Consider the following 22,369-nt stretch of genomic DNA (forward strand, 5'->3'; position numbering starts at 1 on the left):
TAACTGCATAAGGTACACGAACAGTTATCTCTAGCGTACAAGTACAGCTACGGTTTTGGTGTTTAGAAATCCTCATTTTACAGCAATCGTTTAACTTCTACAGCAAGGCAACAACATAGAACAGTTTGTCCCTGCAGAGTGCTTAAATTGGAAAAGTATAAGGCCCTCATTATGTCAACAGCGGTATTGACCGGCTACCGCCGTGGCGACGGCCGCCAAAACACCATCGCCACGGCTTCCTACCATCTGCCATATAATGACCGTAGTGGAATTCCGCCAGAAGGATGGCGGAATTCCGGCTGCGGCCATGGCAGCGGACGACGTAAGATGGCGCTGCTGCCAGCAGCAGCGCCACGCCAGTAGACCGTCGCAGACCGTATCATGACACATGATACGGCCTGGCGGTGTTCTGCTAGCGGACGTTGCTGCTGGCAGTAGCGCCCCATCCCTGTCTCCTGATGGAGGACCCCCTGCAATCAGGTAAGTCGGGTGCTCCCACAGGGTAGGGGGACGGGGAGTGATGTGTCGGGGTGTGAATGTATGTTTGTGTGTGCATGCATGTGGGTGTGTGGCGTGTGGAATGCGTGTGTGCATGCATGGTTGTGAGTGTGCGTATATGTTGTGTTGTGTGAATGCGTGGGTGCTTGTATGTATGTGAGTGTGTGTGGATGTGTGTGTGAATAGATGTATGCATGCGTGGGTGAATGTGGGTATGAGTGTGTGTATGCATGTGTATGTTGGTGCGTGAATGTGCATGTCTATCATGGGGGTGTCTGGAGAGGGAGGGTGCAGGAGGACTCTGGGGAGAAGGAGGGTGCGGAGGAGACCCCTATCAGTGACAGGGAAGGGATTCCCTTTCACTGATATTGCCTGCCGCCATGGTTTTTCGTGGCGGTAAAGAAACCACGAAAACCATGGCGGTAGGCGGGGTCATAATCCCGAGGGTGGGACAGTGACGGCTGCCTGGCTGGAGACTGAAGTCCCCAGCCCGGCAGCTTTTACCGCCCTGGCAGACGGAGTGGTACATTGACGGTTTGGCTTGAGCCAAACCGCCAATGTCATATTTTGGGGAAGAGTACCGCCAGCCTGTTGGCAGTACTCTTTTCCAAAATACCACCGTCCGCCAGGGTCATAATGAGGGCCTAAGTGTTGTGCCCAATATTTTCCTCAGAAACCTTAGGCTGACGCTAGCTAGGTCGGGATACCAAAGCTGCCTAGTCTTGATTTCAACAGATGTTTAGTTTATCCACTACTAAACATTTCCGGACCCTTTATCTCCAGCGGCGGTTCCTCTATTATAGCGTTATAGCTTAGCTGCATACAAACATGTAAAGTAAAATGATAATAAAGCAGTTTTATTGTCATTTTATTTTACATGACCAGAACTGGGGCCAAGTCGTGTCTTGGGGGAAGGGCCAAGGCAAGCATGGAGGGCACTTGCAGTGGTGGGCTCTGCAAGTGCGCATGACTGTTTGGCCAGCTGTCTTAGGACATCCAATTCATCGTGCATACTTCGATGTCTCCAGGCTATTGCTGGAGATCATAAGCCACATGCTCCCAGTCCCTCTGGGACTGTGAAAGCAACCCGCTCTGTCCAATCCCAGCATTGCTTCTGTGCTGGGTTATAGTATTACCAGGATGAGAGCAGCATCTGGATTGGCACAGACAAGTCTGGAGGCCTGTGATCAGAGGAGCACTGAGGCTGCAGGTGTCGAGGCGGAAGGTGAGTTTTATTTTAAATGTATTTCTTAATGTCCCCTACTCTGCCTCACCACTTTTTCCTCCTGGCAGCTGCCACTGTTTATCTCATATCTGCAGGGTCTTTTACAACCCAACTTTTTCCCTACCTCACTGTTTCCTTAACTTTCTCTTCCACCTTCCCCACCTTTTGTGTATGTCTCGCTTGCTCTGGATCAAACTTTGTTGAGGGAAAATAAGTATTGGTCCACAAAAATGAGTGTGGGTGACCCTACCTGCAACCAGCTGCTCAAAATAAGCACTGACTCACTCTGATTTTGATACCTAACCCACTCTCAACCCACAGTTAAAAGTTACATTTAAGTTTTTTTTGTGTTGTTATAAAGCAATCATTCATCCCTTAGATCCTTCTGTATGTGATTGCCGTCATGTGTTTATGCCAGGTGAATCATGAGCACATTGTCTGCACTAAATGATGTGGGTGTCCTTACACACTGATAAGAAATATCTTGGTTTTGATTAAATCTTTTCTACATGACGGGCAGTCCTTTTAAGAGCATGGTTAATCAATTCACTCTACCTTTATTAGGTTTTTTCACATTTTCAAATGCACTAGGTCCTTCTTAACCTTACTACCTGGTTGTGTTGTTCTGTTGTGCCTTCTGGTATGAGAATGGATGTATTACTGTTAATTAAATGTGATTTCTTTTTAGCGGGTCATCCAAAGGGCAGAAATAGACACTACATAGAAGGGGTTTGTCTGCCATGTGCATGTCATATCCTCCCCAACACCGCCCAGCTGCTTGTTAATTGAGAGAAAGGGCAAAGGTGTCCGTGGTGTGACCAGCAGCATATCTTCAGGAAAGATGTTTGGGGTGTTATAACCCCTCAAGTAAATTAATTATTTTCTTGGTAGTTGGGTCTAGGTCCTCTGAGTTAGGTTTGCCTATCTGTGTCAGATTTTCTCATCCTGCACCAAAAATAACAGACAAAGAAACGACCTCTGGTGTAAAACAGGAGAGAAAAGAGACAGAGACATACATCTGCTGTCTCAATTTCAAAATGTGTATCCAGACAACCAGGAATCAATACTAGCTTCTCTGCTTGTCCTCATTGTGTAATCCTAGGCAAACATTTTATTTCACAGAGTTCTTTATTATCACATATGAGAGCATTTTTTAATACTTGAGTTCAGGATGTGAGCTGTACATGCACCTGTCAAGTTTGATTTAATAGCCTATAATGTTGCTGCATCAATAATAAGAATCTAGGCCGTGCTTAAGGTTTACATGCCTACTGACTTGTCTCTTAGCTGATGGTGTTGTCATTGGGGGGGGCGAGCCATTCATGTTTTAATAACTGTCTTTCTGTATAGTGATACAACCTGATGTACTAAGGTGAAATGCTTCTGAATGGTTGAAAGTGCACATTTTAATACTTTGCAGCAACTAAATCATAGTTTTACATTAAGCTTCTTGTGTGACATACATGGCAGATGTTTTCATGGCTTGGGTCGTCCTTGGAAGCTTAGGGCCAAGCCTAACCCTTGACTTGGCTCAGCTCGCTCCATTGATTTGCGGGCTCGCTCACCACTATTTGCAACTTCGGGTTAGTGCATTGTCTTTTGATAAAAATGATTTGTAAAAGTGAAGCCTGGAAACACTGAGCCCTGCCAATAGGCACCGATCTGACAACTTAATCATCAAGGCTTCCCGTAACATAGACAAAGAAGAGTGTGTGCAGTAAAAATATATTTAAAATAAGTGATCCTAGGGCAGGAACTCCAGTCAATTGTGTTGTGCATGACCACTGTCAAGAGTTCCCAGTGGGATTACCATGGCCAGGCGGGACAGGCAGGGGCATAGCTTTAGGGTGGGTGTTGGGGGTTTGGCATCCCATAACTGCAGTCATGGTTTGTTGGTTGGTTCTGGGGGGTGTGAGTCATGTTTGCTGTGTCTGTGTCCATTTTTATCACTGTTCTCTTTTCGCTAAGAGCTTTAAAAAAATTTGGGAGCAGGAGGTTGAATCTATATAGTGATTGGTTTATCAGAAGGAATAGTAAGGATGAACCCATAGAAGTAGTCCTGGTATGGGTGCAAATTTTCTATCTTTTTGGAATTCTCAAGCATTGACAGTAGTAGCCTGGAAAAATGTGCCAGGCTCAGGTTCCCAAGCATATTACTGGCAATCAAAAATTCAGATAGTGATGGGGTGAATGCTTGTAAATAGTCTAACCGCTATCGCTCTGAGTAGCATGCCAACCCACTGTTTTTCACCTACTGTGTCTTTCTAGTCAGAGGGCCCACCTAATGGAAATCAATACAAACCCTGTTCCTCAAGGAAACAGTCCATCCTGAACCTTGGTCTTCTTACCCCAGCACCCTGCAGACCACTGCTTTTTTAGTTGGAAAATGTAAGATTCGCCCCCAAACCACATTGAATAAGCTAGGCCCCTGGCCTGAGTGTGGCAGACAAGAACCTGTCCAGCAGGAGTGCTTTTATGCAAGTTAAACAGGTACTATAATTCCCTAACTTTGAAAAATGTGTGCGTCTCTTAAACTGAGGCGCATATTAGCATCTAAGAAAGATTTTAGAATTTGTAACAGTGAAACTACAGCGATCAGGCTACTCTCTGTTTTAGCAGTATATGTTACAAGCAATCCAGTCTTCCTCTTTTCACATTCTCAGTTCTTTCCTAAGAGTTGAACAGCAGCACATAACAGGTTCTAAACATTGTTTTAGTGCATGTTAGGTAGCAGAAGCTTCACTGAAGTTATATTTTTTTTTCAAAGCAATCCTACAGTACCATTGTAAAATAAGCAAATGTGCTTTTTGTATGGTCATTCAGAACCTGTCAGGTGGCAGCCAACCCGCCAAGTCAGAGGAGACCATTTCTTCACTCCCTGATGGACGATCCCGAGCTAAAGATCGGGCAGGTCCGCTGTAGGCTCTATGGAATGTTGGTGCCATGTAGTTTCGCCCATTTTGGCATTTCTGTTGATTTTACATGAACAATTTCCCAAAGCAAGTGTTTGTTCGGACAATCAATTGCATTTGGTAGCATTTGATTGTTTTTTTCTGCCCAGGACGGTCATTCCCTTAAAGGCAGTTTCAGGTAGGGAAATCTAGTGACAATCGCTCCACCCAAAATCGCCAGGTTAAGTGTTTTCACCAACAGAGCCATGTGAGTCTGTTAAGTAGAGCCCTCGCCCTTGTCTACCTATGTATGATGTGGTTAAGAAGGAATTTGGCATGGCAGGAGCAACCATGAGTCACGCCAGTGATCCAAGGGCATAACACAGGGCACCGCAGTCCCAGCCACGCAGAGGGAGGTCCCAGACTTGCTGATCTCAGGGGGGCCCTCAGTCACCTGTCTCTGGCTAGGTGGACAGGCTGTACGGCTTTGTAAACACTGTAAGGTAGTAACGTAGTACACTTACAGCCTACCATTGTAACTGTTCCATTCTGAAATAAAGAAATGCCCAAATAGAAGTTGGGAGCATTGTTTCATGTTCACCTGCAGCTTGTGAGACCAACAGCCGCCGTTGTCAGACTTTGTGGCACAACTTCAAGCAGTAGTGTGGCAAAGATGAAATAGGCTCTGGTGCAATCAAGTAAAATGGCCCCTTTGACTGCCATGGAGGTAGTAAAATATATCAATTATCAAGGTTCAATGGGCTCAGTGCCACTGCACCATCCGCACCAATGGTAGCAACGCTCCTGGCTCCAAGCAGCCAATCCTAAAGTAAGAGGCCATGAGGGCAGGTTTGGGGGTCTGGCAGAGCCTCCTGCCCTGCCCCAGGCATGTCGGACTTGCACCAACATTGGTGTGGGTTTTGAGGTACACCGCCTGCAGCACCAGGCATGCTAGCAATAGGTACCACGAGGATGAGTTATGTCCAGCAGTGTACCGTATGCCTGTGTATTCCTTAAATACACCAGCAGACAGCTGGACGTAGCTCACCCCTGCAGTGCCTCTGTGCTAGCCTGCATATAGCACAGAAGCACTTAAGTATACTTTTTTCAGTTTTTTTATATAGCGTGAACTTGACCCGAAGGTATTGGAGTGCTTTGCATAAGCACGAGTTAGGTTCTAGTACACCGGCACACGGACGTAGCTCACCCCCCGCAGTGCCTCTGTGCGACCCGTAAGTATACTTACGTATAACGACACACTGCTGGAGGTAGCTGACACCTGAAGTGCGTCTGTGCTAGCCTGCATGTCGCACAGAGGCACTTAAGTATACCGGCACATTGCTGGACACTGCTTACCTCTGCTGTGAGTCTGTGCTAGCCTGCATGTCGCACAGAGGCACTTAAGTACACTTAAGTATAACAGCACACTGCTGGAGGTAGCTGACACCTGCAGTGCTTCTGTGCTAGCCTGCATGTAGCACAGAGGCACTTAAGTATACCGGCACATTGCTGGACACCGCTTACCTCTGCTGTGAGTCTGTGCTAGCCTGCATGTAGCACAGAGGCACTTAAGTCCACTTAAGTATAACGGCATGTTGCTAGAGGTAGCTGACACCTGCAGTGCGTCTGTGTTAGTCTGCCTGTAGCACAGAGGCACTTAAGTATACCGGCACATTGCTGGACACCACTTACCTCTGCTGTGAGTCTGTGCTAGCGTGCATGCAGCACAGAGGCACTTAAGTACACTTAAGTATAACGGCATGCTGCTAGAGGTAGCTGACACCTGCAGTGCGTCTGTGCTAGCCTGCATGTAGCACAGAGGCACTTAAGTACACTTAAGTATAACTGCATGCTGCTGGAGGTAGCTGACACCTGCAGTGCGTCTGTGCTAGCCTGCATGTAGCACAGAGGCACTTAAGTACACTTAAGTATAACTGCACGCTGCTGGAGGTAGCTGACACCTGCAGTGCGTCTGTGTTAGTCTGCCTGTAGCACAGAGGCACTTAAGTATACCGGCACATTGCTGGACACCGCTTACCTCTGCCGTGAGTCTGTGCTAGCCTGCATGTAGCACAGAGGCACTTAAGTCCACTTAAGTATAACGGCATGTTGCTAGAGGTAGCTGACACCTGCAGTGCGTCTGTGTTAGTCTGCCTGTAGCACAGAGGCACTTAAGTATACCAGCACATTGCTGGACACCGCTTACCTCTGCTGTGAGTCTGTGCTAGCCTGCATGCAGCACAGAGGCACTTAAGTCCACTTAAGTATAATGGCATGCTGCTAGAGGTAGCTGACACCTGCAGTGCGTCTGTGTTAGTCTGCCTGTAGCACAGAGGCACTTAAGTATACCGGCACATTGCTGGACACCGCTTACCTCTGCAGTGCCTTTGTGTTAGCCTGCATGGTGCTACGAGGATGTCCTCCAGAACCCACTCCAGTGCAGCAGTCCAAGAGTTTACAGCTCTCTGCAGCACGGGTCCCCCAGGAGCATGATGGTGCAACTGGCCGTCCCTTCTCGCCCAGACCTGAGTAAGAGCACACTTCCCAACTATTAGTTAACAAGGTGAGTGGAAAGTAGTGGAGAGAAAACAGATGACAGAGAAGGCCACAAAAAAGGCAGAAAGAGAGTGCAGAAAATAGGGTAACGTCAGGGCTCTAAGTAGAGCTGGGGTCCAGCTTTTATGCCTGACAGTAATTATACTCTAACATCGAAACAAGACCCTTCCGTACCCCATTTTCACGTCCTGAACTTTACAAGCAAAAACAATGAGCGATTTCTAACAATTACAGTAAAAACCCTAAAGGTAATGGCCTGGCAGCGGTGCAGTCCCCTTTTATATTTCACGTTTTACCTCAACTTGCATTCCTTAAGAATATTTGCTTTCTCGTATGCTGTGGGGCAGCAGGTTATTATTATGCCATGCATGACTCTTTCTGTTGCACTCAGGGAAGAGATTTGCCTCTAGGTATCTGGGGGAGTCCAGGGGATGGATGGATGAGCACGACAGGACATGATAGGCAGCTGGAGTTGAGGCTAAAGGTAGTAAGGGGCATATTTATACTCCGTTTGCGCCGAATTTGCGTCGTTTTTTTGACGCAAATTTGACGCAAAACTAACTCCATATTTATACTTTGGCGTTAGACGCGTCTAGCGCCAAAGTTCCTGGAATTAGAGTCATTTTTTTGCGTGAACACCTTCCTTGCGTTAATGATATGCAAGGTAGGCGTTCCCGTCTTAAAAAATGACTCCGATGCTATTGCGTCGGATTTATACTCCCGGGCAAAAATGACGCCCGGGAGTGGGCGGGTCTAAAAAATCCGCATTTGCGCCGGATTTTAGCGCCTGGGTCAGGGCAGGCGTTAAGGGACCTGTGGGCTCAGAATGAGCCCAGAGGTGCCCTCCCCTGCCCCCAGGGACACCCCCTGCCACCCTTGCCCACCCCAGGAGGACACCCAAGGATGGAGGGACCCACCCCAGGGACATTAAGGTAAGTCCAGGTAGGTATTTTTGTTTAATTTTTTTTTGCGGCATAGGGGGGCCTGATTTGTGCCCCCCTACATGCCACTATGCCCAATGACCATGCCCAGGGGACAGAAGTCCCCTGGGCATGGCCATTGGGCAAGGGGGCATGACTCCTGTCTTTGCTAAGACAGGAGTCATTTCAATGGGGGATGGGCGTCGTAAAAAAATGGCGCAAATCGGGTTAAGATGATTTTTTTGCCTCAGCCTGACTTGCCCCATTTTTGGACGCCCAAACGCCATTTTTCCCTACGCCGGCGCGGCCTGGTGTAAGTGTTTTTTTTTCACGCACACCAGGCAGCGCCGGTCGGCTAACGCCATTCAATAAATACGGCGCCCGCATGGCGCTTCAGAATGGCGTTAGCCGGCGCTCATTTTTTGGGCGCAAAACTGCGTTAGCGCAGTTTTGCGTCAAAAAGTATAAATATGGGCCTAAGAGTTTCTTATAGTGCAGAGTTGGAGAAACAAGTAATATGCATTCGCATCCGATACTTTACCTCTCTTCTGAGTTCACAGAGTAGTAGTTACATAAGTGAAAGTATGTGAACGATAGAACTGTCAAAGAGGGCAGCATCAGAGGAAAAGGCCATTTTCTATTTGCAGATGAGGGGAGAGAATAGTTGTCTGTGTGAAAGGGAGAGGGCATGGTGAATTGGACTTGATGCGAGGAAGTGGACACGGAAGGACAGAGTGTAAAGACAGTGATGAAGATGAAGTGTGAGAGGGGCAGGTGGAGGGCTTTAGAGAGATCCAGAGGTAAAAACGGCATAAGTGTCTAATAGTGAGATACTGCTGTGGAAAATGATGTGAAGGAAGGAAGGAAGTGACTGAGCGACTGAAAAGACTACCCAAAGGTCTTAGTAATGTTTAATTCATGGCTCACATTTATTTTTAGACTTGAAACATTTTCAATGGTAATTATTCACAAAAACCATTGTTATCACATTATGTTTGCACTTACACTTGGATACACCATGGAGACATTCTCTCAAGAGTGTGGTGATCAATGGCAATAGAAAGGCTAAAATGTCCCCGGGCCAGAACTCACAGGCCATGGTCATATAATAGGTATAGAAAGATAGACGATTGTGCTTCAGTGCACTTACCTATATCCAATGAGAACGGCTGGAGATACGATAGAGCATTCAGGCCCAGATTTATACTTTTTGCCACAAAACTGCACAAATTCAGTTTTGCGCCACAAAGTATAGTGCTGGCTTGCGCCATTCCACAGCACCAGCAGTGCGCCATACTAAAGGAATGGCGCAAGCGGGCACTAAACTTGGGCTAGCATCTTAAAAAAAGACGCTCGCCGGGTAGGGACGGCGGGCGGTAGGGAAGGATGGGGTTGTGCATCAAAAAATGACCCTAGACTGGTTAGAGTCAAAAAAATGCCTCTAACCAGACTAGCACCATTACCTGGCGCTCAACCACCAAAAAGGTGACTCCTGTCTTTGGGAAGACAGGAGTCAAACCCACCACCCCAATGGCCAGCACAGTGGACAAGTGTCCCCTGGGCATGGCCATTGCACCATGTACCATGCAAGGGGCCCCAAGTTAGGGCCCCTGATGGCAAAAAACAAACAGTTAAAAAATACTTACCTAGACTTACCTGGTATCGGGTCCCCCATCCTCTGGTGTCCCTTTGGTGGAGGTGGGGGTGTTCCTGGGCCTTGGGGATGGCACTGTGGGCCCATTCCATGGTGTACAAACATGGAAATGGGTCCACAGGTCCCCTAACGCCTGGTGTGACCCAGGCGTTAAATAATGGTGCAAAGCAAGGTTTGCACCATTATTTAGCCTCTCCTCCTACCTGTGTGTCATTTTAGCAGAGGGTATAAATATGGGGCTATGGGGATAGCACCATTTTTTAGATGGGAACGCCTACCTTGCATCTTATTGACGCAAGGTAGGTGCACGCATCCAGAAAATGGTGCAAACTCCTATATTTTGAAGTTAGACATGTCTATAGTCAAATTATAAATATGGAGTTAGGTTTGTGCTGAATTTGCGTTAAAAAAATGACACAAATTCTGCAAAATTGAAGTATAAATATGGGCCTTAAAGTGTCCCTCTAATGATGCAAATGATCACACTTGCACCAGGTTAACCTGGAATAGTGTGAGCATAGAAGAAGGAGAGCATATCAGCATGCAAATGAGATTTGCTGTGCAACAGAACACAGTTCTGGGAAAAAGGGTGCACTGAACCTTTCGAAGCCTAATGCTTAATGTCTGGCAGAGATATTGCTTAAATAAGGAACTTTCCCTCTTCACACTTTACCACCATATAGAACTCAGACATACTTTTCTCTGTAATATGGTGAACACTTTTCTACTGTATGGGTCTGAGTCTCCTAGAGGTGCTATGTTAGATTTAATGCATTTTACGCTTCACTTGCCTAGGACAAACTGCTGGAAATTGAGATACTGCAATGTACAATTTACTACACTACTAAAAAGACCTACTGTTAATCTTCTAACAACAAACACTTATAAGAAGGAGCAAAATGACAGTACGCCTAAGTGGAACTAAAGCCCTAATTTTGAACTTGGTGGGATAGCCTGCCGCCAACCATGTTGACGGTCGACAGAAGACCGCCAGTGGCAGTGGCAGGCATCCCGCCAGATAACAACGCCTGGAGCCTCCCCCCCATTGATGGCGGTGAGGGCCACCAGGTGCCATGCTGGCGGTCGGTGGCGGGGGTTTATGCTGATCCACCCTCACCGCCATGTCAGTCCAGACACCACCAAGCCTATAATGATGCAGTCATAGGCGTGGCGGTGTATGGAGATGTAGCGATGCTGACGGAACAGGTAGGTGCTGACCGACAGGGAAGGGGGGGAGGGCTCTTGCGGGAGGTGTGTTGAGTGATTGAGTGCGTGCATGGGGGTGTGCGTGTGTGCTTGTGAAAGGGGGATGTGTGTCTGCGTGTATGAATGCGTGTGTGTGTATGTATGTGTATGGGTGCATGTGTATGTGGGGTTGGTGGTTGGGAGGGGACCTGAATGGAGGTGGGGTGGGTGCGGGATGGTGAGGGTGTGTTGTGGAGGGCCAACAGGGAGATTGGAGGGAGGAGAGATAGGGGGTCGATTTTCGGAGTTCGTGGGGTGGTGGTCGAGGGCAGTTCGAGGGGTTGTGGCAAGGGGGGCCTAGCGTGTCACATACAGGTGACAGGAATGGGAATTCCTGTCATCTGTATTCTTTCCGCCAGGGATTACGTGGCGGGGTATCCTGCCAGGAAATCCCTGGTGGAAATGGGAACATTATCCCACCAGCGGTCTGGCCTCCACCGCCGGGTCAAAAGTGGCTACTGTCGGCCCAGCGGTCGATTCTGCCCTGGCGGTGGGAAGTGGTGAACTGGCTGTTTTCATTATAGGGAGATCTGAACTGCCATGACGTTGGTGGTAATTACCGCCACCTCCTGCGGTGCAGTCTGCACCGCCTTGTTCAAAAGAGGGCCTAAGTGTCACAGTGGGTAGTAGTGGCTCTTAAGAGATCTCAACTGATTTAATTATTTTTTCTCAGATCATCGACAATCTGGTAAGAAAAAATAAAGACTTCCCCCATGAATTCACAGAATATGTGAATCAACAGGACATTCTAGTTCACAAGAATATCCACCTAGGAAATTTCCACCTAAATAGTTGGGTTCGGAAAGGTGCAATATTTTGACCACTCAAGAATCTTCTACAAACAATACAAAGCAACTTTCTAAGCTACTCACCCATACCAAAGGCAAAATATTAAACTTAGCAATTACGGAAAATGTCTAAATGAACTGCCTCAAGGAACTAGAAACAGAATAGTCTGATCACTCCTGCATCCATGTGAAAATTCATAAATCTGAAATGCACAATTTTTCAACCCCTTCTCCAAGGAAGCAATCACAAAAACGCCCTTTCAAAAAGATCTCTGATGATACTTTTGTGCTTGCAATAGCTACAGCCACAGCCAACCAACAAATAGGCAACAGCCACAATCCCTCTTCTTCTAATTATAATGACGCAATAATACTAGCAGTTAACAAAATAGCAGCCTATAGGCTTGGGGAACATTTTCCCAAATGTGGCAACCCATGATTTGTGGATGATTTACTCATAAAAAGAAAGAACTAATGATTATTAGAAATGAAATAGAGATCTGACAAAGCTCACAGCATTCAAAGCATCAGATCATGTTTCTATCGTCAAAATTAAATATGCAAATCACTAAATAACTACGAACTCTAATGAACTATTTGAAATAGTTAAAAGTAATCACAATCAAATTAACAAACAAATCATATCCTCACAACAACCAACAGAAACATAGAAAACCAGCCCCGTTTAGCATGCTGTATGCATTTGAATTTCATTTTATCTTGGAAGTACACTTGTTCAATACCATTAGAAATGTCAGACCATCCACCTACCATGATGACACCATTCCTTTACCAACCTTCGTCTATTTACCAGGCTATGGTGACAACTAATAAATACATCCATTAGAGAAGGCTGTTCCCAAAAAATGATAAAAACAGCTGAAGTCATCCACACCATAATGATTTCTCAGACCTATCATTAACTTCTAGTGGCTAGGAAAAGTCTTTGAAATATGTGTGGCAGAACTACTACATAACATCACTTAAGTCCAAAACGATCTCCTAGACCCCTACCATTCTAATTTCACAAAGGATACAGCTCAGAAAAAGCTTTAAAATTCATTTACAACAAGCACATTATGGGGGTCATTCTAACTTTGGAGGAGTGTTAATCCGTCCCAAAAGTGACGGTAAAGTGACGGATATACCACCAGCCGTATTACGAGTTCCATAGGATATAATGGACTCGTAATACGGCTGGTGGTAAATCCGTCACTTTTCCGTCACTTTTGGGACGGATTAACACCTCCTCCAAAGTTAGAATAACCCCCTATATTGTTTAATGACAATCCACACTCCTTATTATTCTTTATTTATTAGCATGTACTACAAACTATCACAGACTTTTCCGAATTCTGGACACACACGTGCTTTGGTGGAGATGTGCTCAAGTCATTCATCTAATTCCTTAGCAGCTGCAAACATCTGATTATCAGTACAGCCACCTCTAATCCTACTCCCTCACTCAAGGTTCAATAACTGCACATGTGCTGATTAACATGGAGCCACTGAGATTTCTGATGAACCAGATTGTGTGAATTAATAATTTATGATGCATATAGTCATAACCGATGAACTAATAAGTTTTGTTCAGAAGTGTGACTAATAATGCAGTATTGATATGTCACAATTTCTGTGCGAGACATCATTATTTTAAAATGGATGCAGTTTCTAGTGTTTAGCTTGTCTTGCTCATGTTTCTCCCCCTCCTACCAATCAGTTTATGCTGCAAGTCCCCTCTCACCACAGTTTCCGTGGAACACAGAATGCTATGACAGAGGAGATAAACTATGTTAGAAAACGTGTATTGTGAATGAAACTTTCCATCATGTAGCTGATGTTTCATTTTTAAGGAATCCCGCTGGATGTTACTGTGCAGGCGTGCAAATAAAATAATTCTATCAGCTACTGTCTGAGAAATGTTTTGTATTATGTTGTACATTACCAGAGTACAGTTGCTGAGAAAGTGAGCAGAATGTTTTTCTTATCTTAAGAACTGGGTTAGTGTTAAAAACGTTTAGTATAACGTGTTTATTTTCAATTTGCCAGTGTTACCTAAACATGCTCTTACCATGCTGAAACTGCAGTTTTATTTGTATGCATAACTTTTGTGTATTAACCTCTGATATTGAATTATGGGGGCAATTTTTCATTTTCCCCAGGACTCTGTCTAATTATTCTGAGAATGTCTTCCTCTCTACAATGCTGTCAGTACTCCTTATGAGTTTGACATTTACTATTTAGAAGGATTTAATTGCCTAAATAGGATTTTAATTACGATTTGTGATTCTGTATTCTGCATTTGAGCATTTATGGAAAATTCATGCATCTTTTTGCATCATTTTTACTAATAATTCAGTCCTAAATCATTTTAACTCTATTTTGAGATAGAACTCAGTTATTATTGGTCCTAGTTTCAATTTTGTCTTTACTATGCTGAAAACGAATGCTTGTCCAGGGGGCATAAATATAGGGATTCAGATAATTATTGGAATTTTGCTCCCACAAAGTTTGGTAGTAGAAGGTGGTTAGTATAAATGCACCTCCTCTTTAAGGGGTTCCACAAACGGTTTTGTCGTTTTTTGAACTTTTAATGTCTGGATCCTCCCAAGAAGCTGTATGAGCTAAACATTTCTGAGTGAATAAAGAGTGTAAGTATGAATAGGAAGAAACTGAGTTTGTTGGTGTGTCTCGAAATATGGGTTTGTAATGATAGATCTCTGATGGAATGATGGTTTCTGTGCTGAGTTTCTTGGATATGTGATAATAATCATGGGATCAGTTAGTGGATTCATTGCGATTGTGCTGATGTATTATTCATATTTGTAAATCACTTGAAGAATGGTACAGATAGCCTTTGTGGTTTTGGTGTTGTTCATGATTATGGATCATAAAGAGGATTCATAATATCTTCAGGAACCCCAATAAAAAATTGCACCGCCCATAGAGCTGACAAAGATATGGTTACATTAGGAAGTAGTTGTGTAGATCAGTTGGCCAGATATCGTTCCCTTCACAGTCAGTTGTTCAAGAGAATGGAAATGATGATTTCACAAATTATACTGTACAGAATTCCAATAATGTGAAGTCTTTCTTCATGAATTCAATGAACACATCTTTGAATGAGCTGAGAGATTTGCAGGTGGATGCTCCTGAAAAAAAGAAAAAGAAATGGGAACACTGGGCTTCAAAAATAAATAAATCAGGATTTGCTTGTAAATTCAGAACAAAATATGGGGGTCATCATGACCCTGGCGGTCGGTGTAAATGTGGCGGTAGTACCGCCAACAGGCTGGCAGTACATACTGCCACATTATGACATTGGTGGGTTGGCTGAAGCCAACCCACCAATATACCAGACCGACCACAATGGCGGTAGCAGCCGCCGGGCCAGAGATAACAATCTCCAACCCGGCGGCCCCTACTGTACCGCCGGCGGCATTATGACCCTGCCTACGGCCATGGTTTTCCTGGCGTTCGTAATGCCACGAAATCCATGGTGGTAGGCCCTACCAGTGACAGGGAATTCCTTCTCTGTCACTGGTAGGAGGCCCACCCTCCCTCAACACTTCCCAGACAATCCCCCCTCCTCCATCCAATACACACAGGCAGGCACACACCACGCATTCACGCACTCACTCACACAGGCATACAGACATTCATACATGCATGCATCTATTCATTCACGCACACATCCATACACACGCTCAAACTGAGACGCAGACACGCATTCACATTTCCATTCATACACGCATTCTCACACATGCACACACACACAAACACAAACAACACTACACACTCATTCGCATTCACACACACACTCACACATTCATGCACACCCCCTCCCACACACACACAACAGTCCCCACCCCACTCCCCTGTCAGAAACCCAACTTACCTGCATACAGGGGGTCTTCCGGCAGGGGACGGGATGGGGCGCTGCTACCGGCACCAGATGCTGCCAGCAGAACACTGCCAGGCCGTATTATTTGACATAATACGTCTGGTGGCAGTCTACTGGTGTGGCGCTGCTGGTGGTAGCAACGCCACCTTTTCACCGTCCGCTAGCATGTCCACCGCCGGATTTCCGCCCTCCTTGTGGCGGGAATCCGGCTGTGGTCATATTAAGGTAGACGGATGTTAGCCATGGCGACGGTCTTTTGGCGGCCGTTGCCACGGCGGTAGGCGGCATTTACCGCCGTTGTCAAAATTAGGGCCTCAGTGTTGCAGCCCATGTAGAAATATTTCCATGTTCAAACCCATGCAGGAAGAAATAGTCTGGTCAGGATATTTAAGAAGTACTGGCAAAACATAGGATTTAGACGTGCTACTGAAGATGTACGAAGATGTTAATTAGTCATTTAAATAACCAAAGCAAGAAAACTGAATTTTTTGTTGTAAAAGCAAGCCTAGTAAAGGCATGTGTGGAATGGCATGCGTGGTTCTAGCATGCCACCCCCCACCTGCCCTATAAACACAACTACCCTGACCCACCACCAGCCCTAAAAATAAAACTACCCATCCCCCGACCCACCCTAAAAATACAACTACCCTGACCCATCCACCCACCCCTAAAAACTACCCCTATGCCCCCACCCAGAGCCCTAAAACCTATCTCGACCCCCCAAACTTCCCTAAAAACTGACCCTCACCCCACAAATAAAATTACCCTGCCCCTAAAAACAGAATTACCCCGCCACCCCACCCTAAAAATAAAACTACCTCGACCCCCCCACCCGCTCTAAAAATAAAACTACCCCCACCCACAAAATAAAACTACCCTGACTCCCCAACCCGGACCCAAAATAAAACTAAACCCTGAGCCCCAAAACCTACCCCAACCCGCCCTAAAAACGACTGACCTCCACCCCCAAAAATAAAACTACCCTGCCCACCACCCCTAAAAACCTGACTCCTCACCCACCCTAAATACAAAATCACCCCGATCCCCCCACCCCTGCCCCTAACAACAAAATTACCCCAACTACCCACCCTCTCCCTAAACACCATAGTAGTCCACCCCCCATCCCCGCCCCTTAAAAAAAAGAACCCAACCACCACACCCGTAAAAACGACCATCCCAAAAACTACCCCCAACCCTGCCCCAGCCCCACTTATCTGACCGCGTCCTACCCCAATCCGCCACCCCGTTGCTAAAAACAAAATTACCTCAACCCCCACCCCTAAAAACCCGACTGCTCCACCCGCCCTAAATACAAAATTACCCTGACACCCCACCCCTGCCCCTATAAACCCACCCCCCACCTGCCCTAAATTCAAAATTACCCCCACCCTGCACCTAAAAATAAAATTACCCTCAACCCCCAAAACCCCTGCCCTAAAAACAAAACTACCCCACAGCCCCACTTACCTGACTGCATCCTCTCCCGATGCTGACTCCCTTTTTCTCTGCCTTAACCTTTCATGTGCGTTGTTCAGCACATGCATGATTAATGCAGAGAAAAAGGGAGTCTCTGTTAACGCAAGCATGGTTCTACTTGCATTAACAACGTTGTTGTGGTTCCGGCATCGTTGTTCCGGATGTTTCCCCTCACAAATAGATCAGATAGCATTACAGTTGCCAAATTGTTGTTGAGGGAGTTGATACCTAGAGTTGAACTCACAACTTCTATTGAGACTGATTGTGACGCACACTTCAAAAATCTGCACAGCATTTGAGATCAGAGATTTCATTGTAGCTATCGACCACAATTTTCAGGTTTAATGGGAAGTACAAGTGACACTCTCAAGAATAAACTGGCAAAGTTCTGTGCTTCAACTGGCTTGAAATGGTCCAATGCTCTTTCCATTGCTTTGGTGAATATGAGAAGGGCTCCTGACAGAAAGACAGGCTTGTCTCGCCATGAAGTATTGATGGGCTGAGCACAGAGACGTGCATATGTACCTTCAGCTGCACTTATTTCAATAAAGATGACATTGTTTTGGATTATTGCAAATGTCTGTCTGGTATAGTGAAATTTGTCTCTCATCAGGTGAATGTGTCAGCAGAAGATCACAAGAGTGCACCTTGCCATGGATTGAACCCTGATGATTGGCTGGTATTTCGAACACACGTTCATAAACGCCATCTTGACAAAAGATGGAGATGGCCTTTACAAATAGTGCTGTAAAGTACATGGATGTGCCTCAGTGGGTCCATGCTACTCACACAAAGGTTGTAAGAGTTCCTGAAGAAGTGGATGAGGCAATGTTCTAAATACAGGGGGCCCAATTCAAAAAGTTAAACGTAGACGCTTGGTCTAAATTTAGATCAAAAGTCTAAGTTTATGACTTTGGGAATTCACAAAGGATATTTAAGAGTACTATCTTTTGGTCTGTAGTCAGGGTGGAAATTGGCCCGTAATGCGGGCCTAAAGATAGTACTTTCTTTCTCCTCACGTAACTGATTTTAATATGTCTCTAGAGAATTCACTAATAATATTGAAATTAAATATGGTGAGTATTTGAAAGTGATTGCACAAAACAAATATGATAGTAATTTGAATAAGGAACGTTCATGTTTGTTGAGTAATGAAGAGTGTGATCTAATTAGAAAGTATAATGAAAGAGGAGTGAAAATTGTGGACCATTTTGAGGTGCAAAAGATTGCCTTAAAGGAAATGAAAGAGAAAGCAGAATTTAGGTTTTCAGATTTACATTTTGATAGAAAATGGATCAAGCAAGGACAGTCAAAATGTGTATCATTAGAAGTAATCTTATGGAAAAGGAGAAAGTTGAATTTGTAACAAAAAGTGTTTGATGCAACTCCTATGAGGTCAGTGGAAATCTTTTGTCTGAGAAGAAACTATTATGAGGGGAATTTGTTGTGTTTGTGGAAAGGCTGTTTATTTGAATAAACTGAGAAATTGGGTAAGTTCATGTTATGTAGGTTTACTTTGCCCCAACATTTATCATGTAGATGAACTGGGTGAAATACACGGTTTAAAGAGAGTGAAACAGAGCTTTGAACAAGTAGCTGTAGACATTTTAGAAGCTATTATTCTTCCATTGGGAGTAGCAATGAATGATGTGAATTTAGACTATTGTCTACATTACAGCATAGTCCTCCAGATTAATGAATGTAGAAATGATAGCAATTAGAGCAATGGTCTAATAGATATGGGTATTAGAGCTAGAGCAGAGTGTTACAGGGGCAAGTTCAATGTTACACTATTTAAGAAAGCAGTGACGGGGTGCATCAATTAAATGGGCACCAAAAGCACAAGAGGGTTGAGACTCCTTATTGGGTAACCTTTGTCATTTGGGAACATATTTTAACTCCCAGCTACCCACCACAATGTGCTACCAATGCCTACAGAGGACACTGGCCTGCCCTCTATGGTGGATGGGCAATTACACTGGTTAACATCTGGACTGGACAACAATCTCGGTCTGAGGAGATGCCCACTGGGTAATTGCTTTTATTGTTGTCCGTCCTGAGTACTGTTGAAGTATCCCCATTGGTTCTTTATGCTGAGCGGATGTGTCTTGCCACAGGCCAGAGAGAGAATAGAGACTGCACTGGTGTGAGACCCTTAGTTGCTCATGCTGCCTAAACTCGAATCTCAGAATAAAGATTTGGGGTTTTGTCGGCACTGCATCTGCTTCATAGACCAAAATGACCTCAGGTCCTATGGGACAGCAGGCTCCAAGGGCGTCCACCACCGTGGCTTCACCAAAACTACCTCTTGGCCAGGCCAAAATTCTTTTGAACAGAGCTATGCAGAGATTTTAAGGCAAATTTGGGCAGAGAATTTGCAAACCTGCGTTTGGACCCTGGTAACAAAATTGCTACACTCAGGTCTGACATCGATTCTGCCGGCACTAGGGTAATAGAAGCTGACTTGGAAACCCAAAGCTTGACACTGATGCATAAATGTATAGACCTTCATGTTTGAAACAATGTGATGTCTAAGAAAACTGACAATTTATAGAACAGGTACCAAAGGGACAACTTACACATTTGTGGCCTTTGAGAAGGAACAGAAGATCCATATATTGTTTTCTATGTCACAGGACTGATTGCCTCTGTTTCTGGGGTGGAAGATGTGAGGATCAAACTGGACTGAGTACATTGAATGGGTATACAGCAACTGGGGATGGCAGGAATGCTTCACTCCACATGTGAAATTGGCAGAATTTCCACCAATCGCTGCATGGTAGAAGTTTTTCCAGAGACGCTCCAGAAATGTGAGTGAGATTTGGCATACCCTAGGGCCATTCTCTAATGCCGACAGGTGCAGTCAGAGGGCTGCTTCTGAAGTTGATTTACTGCAGCTCAAGTATATTTTCAACTCAAGTGGCAGCAAAATTAACTCAAATGGAAGCATGCTCTTGCTCACCTTATGGTGCCTTTTGAACTGAGTTTTCAGCAATGCTCACACTACTGGTGCTAAATTACAGCACTAACAGTGCAACATGCCCATTTTCCACCCATTTGAAGAATCTCACAGAGTTTTTATGCATCTACGCAGAACTCTGCAGAGTGATTCTCAGCAAGATCCACCCACCTCTATTCACTTCTTCATGTTGCAGTATCTGACTTTCTCTAATAGCTGGCTCTTAATATTTCCCCTAAGACAGTACCTCTATCCTAAGCATTTCCTTCTAATGTTCTTCATTAATTCTTGTCTGTTTTAAGTTTATGCTTTATATCTGCAGCTTTACGCAATTCCCTTTCTTAATTTAATCTATTATGTCTGGCCTCACGTTTTCTATTGCCTTGTCCTTCCTGCACCCAATAGCTGCATTCCAATCCCTTTTTTTCTCTTCGTGTGCTGCTCTCTCTTGGTTTCTTTCTGTTGGTCTCCTTCTCATGGCTTTTTCTCCTGTTCCTACAACTATCTCTTATTCAGTCTCTCGGTCACTGGTGTTTCACTCTTTCTATCTCTTGCAATGCCCAACCTTTCCTTTGTTCTCTGTGTTACCCAATGTTTGTGTCTTTCTCTTTTATTTCCTTTTTCAGTTTTACTTCCTATCTAATTTTCCATTCTTCCTTTTCCCCCTTTCTCACATCTTTTTCTGTGTTGTTTCACCATTTTCTCTTTTTATTTTGTTCTATATTTGTCCATCAGTTACTTTTTCAACCCTGTTAATTATTGTTAACTCTCTATTGCACTTTTTGATCCAATTTCTACTTATTTTTTTTCCAAAGTTCTAGTCCTCTTGTGTATTTCCCATCTTTTGGTTTGCTCTCTTCTATTTATTTCCCTGCTGCTATACATTTGACAGTCAAAGTTTTTCTCCTCTTTCTTTTCATCTCGTCTGTTCTTTCTTTCTGCTTTACTGCTTGTGACAGATCGAACACTATACCAATGATGACGAGATATGCGTTTTAGTTTGCGTTGAAGTTTATTCTAAGGTTAAGGTGGAATAAAGAAAATACTAAAGCTAAGTAATCAAGTGTCCGGGTTTTCTTTAGGGGTTGCGGTACAGTTCCTGTAGTGTCGATCTAGTTGATATAGTTGCAATGGTTCTTTTCCTGGGAGACGTCTGGCGGTTCCCTCAGGTGGAATCTCAGTACCGGAAAACATAAGAAAAGAAAAGGACACAACACCCGGGTAAATAAGGGGGTTTTACCAAACGGATTATTTCATACGTTCTCTGTATTCCTGTCTGGGTGTGGGTAGGAACGGTAAGGAGGGTGTCTGTGAGGAAGAAAACTAAGGGTTATAGGTGCTCTCACTCTTCTTATGATAGATTTTGTGGTGTGCCCGAATGTGCTTGTTACCGTGCCCTTTTATCCCTTCCCTTTACGTTGTGATATTCCCTCCCTTAGTCTACAGTGGACTTGGTTTTGGTCCACAAGGACCGTACCTTGGTAAGCCACGACCCTCCTGGGTCGTGGCTGGCGTTGTAGCGTTCCTCTGATGGGGTCTCTTCTCCTTCCGTCTCTTGCGGGGTCTCCTTCTCCTGGTCTCTCCTCTCCTTCTCCTGGGCTCTCCTCTCCTTCTCCTGGGCTCTCCTCTCCTTCTCCTGGGCTCTCCTCTCCTTCTCCTGGGCTCTCCTCTCCTGCTCCTGCTCCTCCTGGTCTCTCCTCTCCTTCTCCTGGGCTCTCCTCTCCTTCTCCTGGGCTCTCCTCTCCTTCTCCTGGGCTCTCCTCTCCTGCTCCTGCTCCTCCTGGTCTCTCCTCTCCTGCTCCTCCTGGGTCTCCTCAGGGCTCCTGTTCTCCACGTGCTCCTCCTGCCTCTCCTCCTCGGCGTTGTACTCCTTCGTCTCCGCTCTCCTCCTCTCTCCCCCTCTGTCGGTGCCGTCCTCCCTTTTAAATTCGCCGCGCCGGGAAATCCATCCGGTTTCCCGGGCAACGGCCTGCCCCCTGCCTCGGTCGGAGCGCGTTGCCCCGACAACGGGGAGACGCGGACATGACGCATCGGCCTGCTCCGATGCGTCATGTCGAGCTGTGGCGGCGGTGTACGCCCTGCTACACACCCCTTCCCAAGAACGGTCCTGATCGAGGACCGAGGTAGAGTTCGGGTACCTGGAGAGGTAATCAGCCGGGATCTGTTGGGGACCAGGGATGTGACGGACCTGAAATGAAAAGGGTTGGAGTTCAAGGAACCACCTCAAGATCCGAGAATTCGTATCTTTATGAG

This window comes from Pleurodeles waltl, chromosome 4_1 (assembly GCF_031143425.1).
Source record: "Pleurodeles waltl isolate 20211129_DDA chromosome 4_1, aPleWal1.hap1.20221129, whole genome shotgun sequence".
NCBI lineage: Eukaryota > Metazoa > Chordata > Amphibia > Caudata > Salamandridae > Pleurodeles > Pleurodeles waltl.